Raw genomic sequence first — 10,191 nt, forward strand, 5'->3', positions numbered from 1 at the left:
TATGCAAAGTGAATGTATACCTTAGTCCGGGTTTTAGAAATGTACATAACGTCCCTTCAGAGGGGATTTACCGGCTCGATGCTCCTTTAGTAGCGTAATTTTTTATGGTAGAGATAACTTAGTTCTTAAATTGAGATTCTGCTCATACACAAAAGTTGGCAAGTAACAGTAGAGGAGATGAAAGATATGGAAAGTGTGTTATGCGTGCGGTAATCGGAATTGTTAAGAGATATTTTTATGTATGTCAGCTGGGAATTTGTTCATGTCAGACTTTTTTTCCAAAATAAAATGCATATGTTACTCGTAAGCACATGCTCACAAACTCACAAATAAGTATTCTTTATTCTTTCTTATGTGTCTTTATTGCTTGTCTTCCATCCTTTACTCTATACTTTAGCCCTCTTGTTTAGCTGGGTAACTGGCTCTGGTCCATTTCATTTATGAAAGCAAAATAAGAAATTAAAATATTCCTTGTATGTTTAAAAATATCTTTTAGTCTTCTGCAAAGAAAACTATTGAGAAGGGTATTTGTCTGTCTTTCCGCACTTTTTCTGTCCGCCCTCAGATACTAAAAGCTACTGAGGCTAGAGGGCTGCAAATTGGTGTGTTGATCATCCAACCTCCAATCATCAAGCATACCAAATTGCAGCTCTCTAGCCTCAGCAGTTTTTATTTTATTTAAGGTTAAAGTTAGCCATGATTGTGAGTCTGGCGCCGCTATAGGTGCCAGCAACACATGCCACCACCGGGCCGTGGCTGAAAACTTTACGGGCCGCTGCTGAGAGTTTCATACAGCATTATACGCTGTACAGATAACTCGATTGCACCGAAGGGACTTGGGCGCATTTTTTACTTGTTTAATTTTAAATTCTTGGTAATATCTGCAGTTCACTGGAATATTTAGAAAGAGACTAAACTTCAGAATGCTTTTTGTAACTGAGATCTCATGAACTCTTTAAATGAATCAAAGCTTTAAATATTCACTTAAATATTTAAAGTTCCCTTGAGTGTGAAACTTCCTATACTATAAAGTTCAGAAATTCAAACTTGGTATATCGGTTTTATCTTATTTTTTTCTCTGTTCTTTATCTTTTTGTTAATTTTTCATATTTCGTTGTATCGTTTACTCTTTACTTAAGCTTTTCTTTTACTCTCTTAGGCTGCTTTCTCTATTTGGGACCTTGATTTTGTAACATTCTATTTTTCTAACTAGATTTGCAACTTGGATAATAATAATAATAATAATAATAATAATAATAATAATAATAATAATAATAATAATAATAATAATAATAATAATAAATAAATAAATAAATAAATAGGATGGCTGCATTATTTGAGTTAATCTTATAATGAGTCTTCTCAATTTTCCTTAAAAAAATAATAATAATAATAACGTTTTAGAATACCTTCAAACGCTTAAAACCTGAATTAATCTCTCCTATTAATTCTATTCTAGAATTCTTGTACAATAACTAAACGGCAAAACCCTTAACGTCATACTTACTCAAGACTGGAGCAGCAGTTGCTAGCGCTGTTAGGTGTAATAATATCTCTACGGCCTTTGGAAAATCATCCATTTTCTCCTGTTTTGAACGAAAGTAAAAACTGAAGGGAGTTTACATTATGCAAAGTGAGTTTGCGGTATCGCAAGGACCTTCATATTGCTTTCATTCTGGGAGCAACTTTGGATTGTTTGTAGATTGCAAGAGTATCCGATTGATAAAGTGACATATATGTATATATATATATATATATATATATATATATATATATATATAAATATATATATATATATATATATATATATATATATATACATTTATGTATATATATAAATATATATATATATATATATATATGCATATATACAGTACATTTATGTATATATAAACATATATATATACACATATATGCATACATACATATATATATATATATATATATATATATATATATATATATATATATATATATATATATATATATATATATATATATATATATATATATATATATATATATATATATATATATATATATATATATATATATATATGCGTGTTTGTGCGTGTGTGTGTGTACAAAACTTGGAACTGCTTCAGGGTATTAATAGCGAAAATCTGCAAAAGTGGTATAATGAACTATAACTATAAGTAATTCACTTTAGTAAAATTTGAATGAGGAATATAACAATTGGAAGAAGCAATTCATTGCTGTAGTATATAATAAGAGGGTGTAATCCACCGAAGAAAAAAAAAAAATTTTTCTGAAAATAACCGAAGGTAAGTGAACGCTGCAATGAACTCTTTGTAGAAACGAAATTGCTTTTCTTCAGAAATGGCATTTAGCCGTACTTAGGCTTTTATATCAATTATTGTAGGTGTATGCCTATTAAGGGTGAATTCTAAATCTGGATTTCTTTAGTATCTTGTTGTGTGAATACATTCTAAGGCTAAATGTTAAGGTTAACGCTTTGTCTATTATATAAGCAATTAACCTATAAATTTATATGGTAACTGGGTGAATAAAATATATAAAAATTATGCTGTATATATACTTTAAGGTTCAAATGTAAAACTGGGCTTTGTCTCTAATCTTATATTTGCCTAATATGCGAAGTGTATACGTACACAAACAAACACACAAACATGTATCTATATATATATATACATATATTATATATATATATATATATATATATATATATATATATATATATATATATATATATATATATATATATATATATATATATATATATATATATATATACATATATATATATATATATATATATATATTTAATCGCTCAAACTTCAAATGTCAACATTTTAAAACTGGGCTGTGCATTAGACTCACGCCGATCAAACCAGTCTCTCAGGTGAAAGCAAGGGCGTTATCCACTTCCACTTACTAATCTTCAGTTATTTGCCTAATCAACGAAGTAACGTATTCAGGTATATGCTCAGGTTCCAACTCCTTTAGACTTGTATGGCCCAGCGGATAAACAAACAAACACACAAACATGTATCTATCTGTCTATATATAAATACATTGGGTCATTGCTGAGTCGGGAAGTTGGGGAAAATATAGTTATGCCCATATATAGGTTCCAACCTTTAGATATATAGTATAATATATATCAGAAATTTATATGATATATATATATATATGAAATGTTGTCTATTGGGTGTGTGTGTGTGTGTGTGCCCAGGTGCAGTCAGGTTGTTTAGACTTGTATGGCCTAGTGGATAATTTATCCCTGACGTGAGTATTATATTCACATGTTGTCTATTATTTATCGGGAAGTTATATGCAAGCAGTTAGCTTGCCCAGGTAATGCAGTTGCTCTCAGTTTCCAACTCCTTTAGACTTGTATGGCCTAGTGGATAACGCCCTTGCTTTCCACCTGAGAGATATATATATATATACATGATTGTGTGTTGATGATTTATATATATATATATATATATATATATATATATATATATATATATATGTGTGTGTGTGTGTGTGTGTGTGTGTGTATTTGTGTATTTGTGGAGAGGAAGAGTGATGAAAGCGGTGTTTATCAAATTAGAAATATATTTTCAGTGATGGAAAACTGCAAAAAGTAAACTGAAAAATGATTGCTTCCATTGTGCTTAGACTTGAAGGAAAACTAGACGTCTTCCTTCAAGTTAACAAAAATAGCCAGAGAGAGAGAGAGAGAGAGAGAGAGAGAGAGAGATGGAAGGAGCGACAGAGATAACTGTGAAATATTATCTCGGTCACATACTGACATAAGTTTAACTTATCTCGAACATTCAGATGATGGGCAAGAGTACTAAAGTTTAATCAGTTTAACTCAAGATTTGGAAAAACAGACGTTTGAAAGACTACAGAATAATCACTTAAGTACATCGACCATACTTATCTGGGTGTGATTCGTATGATGCTTGGAGACAAACTGAAGAAAAAAAATGTTCATTCCTCTGTGTTCTGATCTTAATTCGCTCGTTAGAAAATCATTCTCTCCGTAATATATGATGCAGATCAATCAGTCAATTCTTAGGGATCTGCTAATTCGTGTTATGTCAAGTCACGGAGGAGGAGGCGGTGTCAGATTAAGAATCACGCACCGAGCGTCATCTTTTTCAGGTGATAATACGGTTTTCAAATATGACTGAACGCGGCTCCTCTCGATTCTCGGTGGATTTCTTTCGAGAGAAACAATACACGCGATTTTAATTAACTACTTTTAAAATGATTTATTTATCTGTTTTTTAGTTTCCTTTTTAGTTTTCTGTAAAAGAAAGCTATTGTGCCGGCTTTGTCTGTCCGTCCGCACTTTTTCTGTTCGCACATATTCTGTCCGCCCTCAGATCTTAAAAACTACTGAGGCCAGAGGGCTGCAAATTGGTATGTTGATCATCTACCCTCCAATCATCAAACATACCAAATTGCAGCCCTCTAGCCTCAGTAGTTTTGATTTTATTTAAAGTTAAAGTTCTCCATAATCGTCCGTCTGGCAACGATATAGGGCAAGGCACCACCGGGCTCGTACAGCATTATACCAAGTCCTCCGAAAGATATATCTATTTTCGGTGGCCTTGATTGTACTCTGTAGTGGCTGAACAGAAAACTCGATTGCGCCGAAGAAACTTCGGCGCATTTTTTACTTGTTTAATTTATTATGGCGTTAATAACCTAGGTGTTGTGACGCCAATAACCTAGGTGTTGTAACGACGGGAAAATAGTTCTGTTAGACAAGGAGACATACATCAATAAAGTTCAAGAACTTCTAAACGATGCGGAGACCTATGACAAATTAACGAAAGATCCCACAACAAATATTGCTGCTCAATTTAACAAATCAGTCAGAACCATAGGGGGCAATAAAAAGACATAGAATTACTAGAGACATTCAAGGTAATCAACCCCTCTCTCCCCTATTTTTACGGCCTCCCGAAAACACATAAAGATGGGATTCCTTTACGACCCATGATATCTAGCAGGGGCTCTTTCATGTACAAATTATCAAAATGGCTCGCAGACTTGTTATCACCCTTTCTAGGAACCTTCTCATCCTCCCACGTCAAACATGCAGAGGATTTCATACAAAAATTTAATAGTTTAAACATCCCCTCAAACAACATCAAATTGCTCAGCCTAGACGTCGAGTCATTATTTACTAAAGTCCCGATTGCCGACATGTTGTCTTTCTTAGAGAGGAAGTTACAACCATATGAAGACCATTTTCCTCTTGGTATAGATAAAACTTTAAAACTTATCAACCTCTGTGTAACTAACAACGTGTTTTCTTTCAATGGTAATTTTTACAAACAAAAATTTGGCTGTAGCATGGGAAATCCCTATCACCCCTTCTAGCAAACTTGTACATGGAATATTTCGAAACAGAACTTTTGTCGTCTATCAAACCCCATAATATGATCTGGCTTAGATACGTAGATGACATCTTTACTTTCTGGGACAATAGCTGGGGACTTTAATGAATTTTTAATAGGCTAAATTCGCTAGTTCCGACCATAAAATTTAAAGCAGAATGGGAAAAGGACGGAAAACTGCCGTTCCTAGATGTACTGATCATAAGAAAACAGAACAGGTATGCATTTACAGTATATAGAAAACCCACCTTCGCTGTCTCCTACATTCATTTCTTAAGCTACCACGACATCTCCGTAAAAATCATGGTAGGGTGCAACTTATTCCTCAGAGGACTTAGGATATGTTCAAATGAGTACCTGGATAAAGAATTTAACAACGATCCGCCAACACCTAACGCAACTGCTATATCCACCACACATTATCGAGAGGGCTATTAACAAAGCGAATAAAATATACTATAGAGGTCCCACTCACAACAGACAAATAGATTTCAACAACAAAATAAAGCTTCCGTCACGATGAAAACATCCAAAAGGCCTCCGAACAACTCAGGCCTAACAATCCTTTCATTTTCCATTATCCCAAATCCATCGGGAGTTCGCTCGTTAACGTATACTTAAATAACAAAGGGAAGAAGCCGGAGTTTACAAGATACCGTGTAGTAATTGTCAGGACATCTACGTAGCCGAGACAGGTAGATCGCTCTCGCAAAGAATAACAGAGCACAAAAGATCAGTACGTTACGCTTCGGAGAGTTCGGGAATTTTCCTACATATCAGAAATTCAGGGCATGTCATTAACTGGAGTGGGGCGGAGTTGGTTTTCAAAAGTAGCTGTCCGTACAAAAGAAGGATGCTGGAATCTGCTTTCATCAATCAAACCAACAATATGAACCTGTCAGGAGGACATTGGAGATCGGATGACATCGACACCTTAATCCTCAAACCCCTCCTGAAGATGATGACCCAAGAAACGCGACCGCCAGATCCATCGCCAAACAGGAGCTAATGAGGCCAAAAACCACTAGGGAATTTGGTCATTCTCCTCCTTAAGAAATGCCACCTCCATAACATCGGAGGCCTAGGGCCACACCTTTATGTTTTTGTATATATACCATTGTAACTTTCCACCTGTCCATATTCTACCAGTGAACAGGGGCACAGAAGCTAGTGCCCGAAATATATGGTTTCAACGTTTAAATAGTGTTTTATGGGCCTTATATTCTTATATTCATATATATATATATATATATATATATATATATATATATATATATTTTATATTTTGTCTATATATATAATGAATATCCGTCACATACACGTTAACATTTTTTATATTCACAAATTTTAAATCAAAAATATGGTTTGATAACTAATTCACTCTGCCTCAGTATAAAATCACACCCAATGGGAATTATAACTGATAAGCCTCTTGATGGCTCACTGGTCAAAAGTCACTGTATTGTTTCTAAACCAGGCAGCGGTTCGAATCCCACTGCTGACGTATATATGTATATATAAACTAGACTACCTGTCTTATCAAAGATTACAGCAATTTTTAAATAATTTTGCAAATTCATCACATTCTGGTATATGAGATACATAATGTTGGTGTGTATTGTCTCTTCTTAGACTTTGTGGTCTATACATACTAAAGTGTGGACTTCATGATTAGCATCCAAAGAGAGGTGTATGGTAGGATCATGAGTGAGATGGCTAAAGAAAGTCTGATGGGAGAAGAACAATGTATTTATAAAGGTTTGTTGAACAAGTGCCCTTTGTGAAACAATTCTGGTGAGATATTCGAAAGCAGTAGGAAAAAATCGTATGCGACATCCTTGAACCGAGAAAATGCACATGGTAAAAATCATAGAGAGGTGATGTGGATGGTGGTGAGAGTTTACGATATAGAAAATATAGTCCAGACTGATGGTGAGTTTTCTGATGGAAGCGGAGCATGTTTTAGATAACATATGGGAGAATTAAGAGGAAAAAAACCGCCGTAGAAAACCAAGTTTACAGCTGAAGAGGACTTAGTGAAGGTCGAAATCTCCTGTTTTTTTAAATTTATTCAAGTAACCTTGGCTTTCTACTGTCTTTTTTTTTAACCATTCAAGACAAACAAGATATTATATAAATATATATCATGTTATTACTATATTAACTATGCAAACATTAAACATTTAAGCAATAAATCTTGCAGTTACTTTGCCACTTTTTTTTCGACCAAATGTTAAGCAACGGACGCTCCTATCCCTCCCACCCCGCGCCCCCATCAAAAAACAAATCAGTCTCCTATCTCACGTTAAGCTCTTCTTTGCATGCAATTTTGAGACATCAGATTTATCAATCACCTTCTCTTGTGTGAAGTATTTATCCTTTATTCAGGCCATCATCTCTCTCATTTACCATAACCGAAGGCAAACTCACAGGTGTGAGTAACATTTACCACCTGTAATTAATCAGTCTTTGAAAAGATTTATCGAAGCAGGAAGTAAATAATCTAAGTTTATTCACCTTTAGCAATCTAGGTATTCAAGAATCATGGAGAATTAATCCTAGCAATGTTATAAGACGAATATCGACGGTTTAAGATGATTGAAAGGAGATTGTAAGAGATGTATCTATTGCTAACAGAAAAGAAAATATTCTCATAGATTGCTTCTGAGAAAAGTCCTGCATGGGCAAAAGACAACGTTCTTATTATCCATGGAGAATGAGCCTCATAGAGCTTGGTAGATTAAGAAACAAATATAACAACAATCGCTACTCTCTGCATTTCAACATTATATATATATATATATATATATATATATATATATATATATATATATATATATATATATACATATATATATGTGTGTGTGTTGCGTGTATAAATATATATGTATACATATATGTAAATATATATACAGAGTATATATATATACATATATATAATACACATATATATACATATACTGAATGTATGTGTGTAAATATATTTATACGTATATATATATAATACACACATACATACATACATACATACATACATACATACATACATACATACATACATACATACATACATACATACATACATGTATATATCCCGATGACGAGAGAAAGGGATAGGATGATGATTTTTCGCTAAATTTATGTTTCTTTTTTTTTTAAGTATTGATATTTTCGTGGCAATAAATCTTCCAAAAAAGTTTCATATTATCTGCTGCGAGAAAGAATCACTGTCGCCTGGTACCGCAATATCTTCGTGTTTCACCTAAAGATCGTTCTGTCTCCAGCTCCTGAAAGGACGAGAGAAATGCCAATCGCACATGCCTATAGCGCCATAGCTCATTAGGTGCACCGATTCCAAGGCCTCCAGTGCCCATCTCCAAGACCTCTTGAAAAGCCTTCAAAGACAGCACGTGAGCAAAAAAGAGCAAGAGTGTGGTTAAAATGGACTGGATGACGAAGCAGATCGACTAAAAGAGATTTTCCAGAGGAAAAAGTACATCAGAAGAATGGCAGATAACTTCAGTCTACAAATTGTTCACTGATGAAAATATGGACCACTTCGTGGAGCAGTATGAAGTCGAGGTTCCTGCTTTCTGCGATTATGGATTTATTTAGCAGCTCAACAGCTGTATTGTCACCTATGGCCGCAAGTTCTTCATTCGAAATATGGATGGAAATAATCAAGAAGAGAGGAAGACAGTGGCGTGGAGGTACTGAAGAATTTTCTAAGTAAAAGGTAGAGAACTTGAGGTGTTTTCTAAGCTGATTGAGAGGAGATTTTGGATGCCCAAAATTACCACTTGGAGCAGTTCTTCGCTCGAAATAAGACAAGAAAGGAATAAACAAAAGAGGACATCGGCGTGGAGGTAAACTGGAGAATGCTGACGAAGAAGAAAGCAGAGAACCTGAGGTGTTGGAAACTGCTTGAAGGATTCACAGAATTGCATTTTGGAGAAGCAAGGTAAAGAGAAGGGATGATTGATATCGTCAGTGAGAGGGAATCCCATAACATTATAGAAGACGAGTCGTTAAAGAATAGAAACTGCTTATGTGTCAAAAAAAAGAACTCTAAGTAATGGTTAACGCAAATGTTAAAATGATCTAAAACCTACGGGAGTTTCTTTGAAGACATTTTGGAATTCTTCAGTCTCCTGCTCCTGGAAAGATTACAGAAATGCCATTCGCGCATGCGCTGAACTCCAAAGTTTTCAGGAATAATCACCGATATGCTTCAAATCATCTTGAAGCCTTCAGAGAGAGCAAGTGTCATATTTGAAAAGCTGGGTAAGAGAAAGCAAAGAGTATGGTGAAGGGACTTGGATGTCAACTCAGGTCGTTTAAAAGAAGATCAAGAAGCTAAAACAGAACTTCCTGAAGAAAACTGCATCACCGCAATAGAAATGAAAATTCAGATGAGTACAAGAAAACAAGAAGAAGACCCTCCTCAGGATGGAATCCAAAAGCTGCCTACACAAGCCCTCCTCTAAGGACAAGGGTGAAGACCAAAAGCCCCCCGAGGCTCGCCAGTCCCTTGAGGGCAGCCATAAAGGGAAGGGTCCGACCCAGAGGCTGCTTCCTCGGAGGAAGGCAGGTATCCTGCTAGGCTGGGGAAGCAGGCCTGGAGAGGACCCAAGAGCTTCCAGGATGAGGCCTAAAAGCCCCCAAGGCTCGCCAGTCACTTGAGGGCAGCCTTGAAGGAAAGGGTCCAACCCAGAGGCTACTTCCTCACAGGAAGGCAGGTATCTTGCCAAGCTGCGGAAGCGGGCCTGGAGAAGGCCCAAAAACTTCAAGGATGAGGCCC

This window comes from Macrobrachium rosenbergii, chromosome 10 (assembly GCF_040412425.1).
Source record: "Macrobrachium rosenbergii isolate ZJJX-2024 chromosome 10, ASM4041242v1, whole genome shotgun sequence".
Taxonomy (NCBI): Eukaryota; Metazoa; Arthropoda; class Malacostraca; order Decapoda; family Palaemonidae; genus Macrobrachium; species Macrobrachium rosenbergii.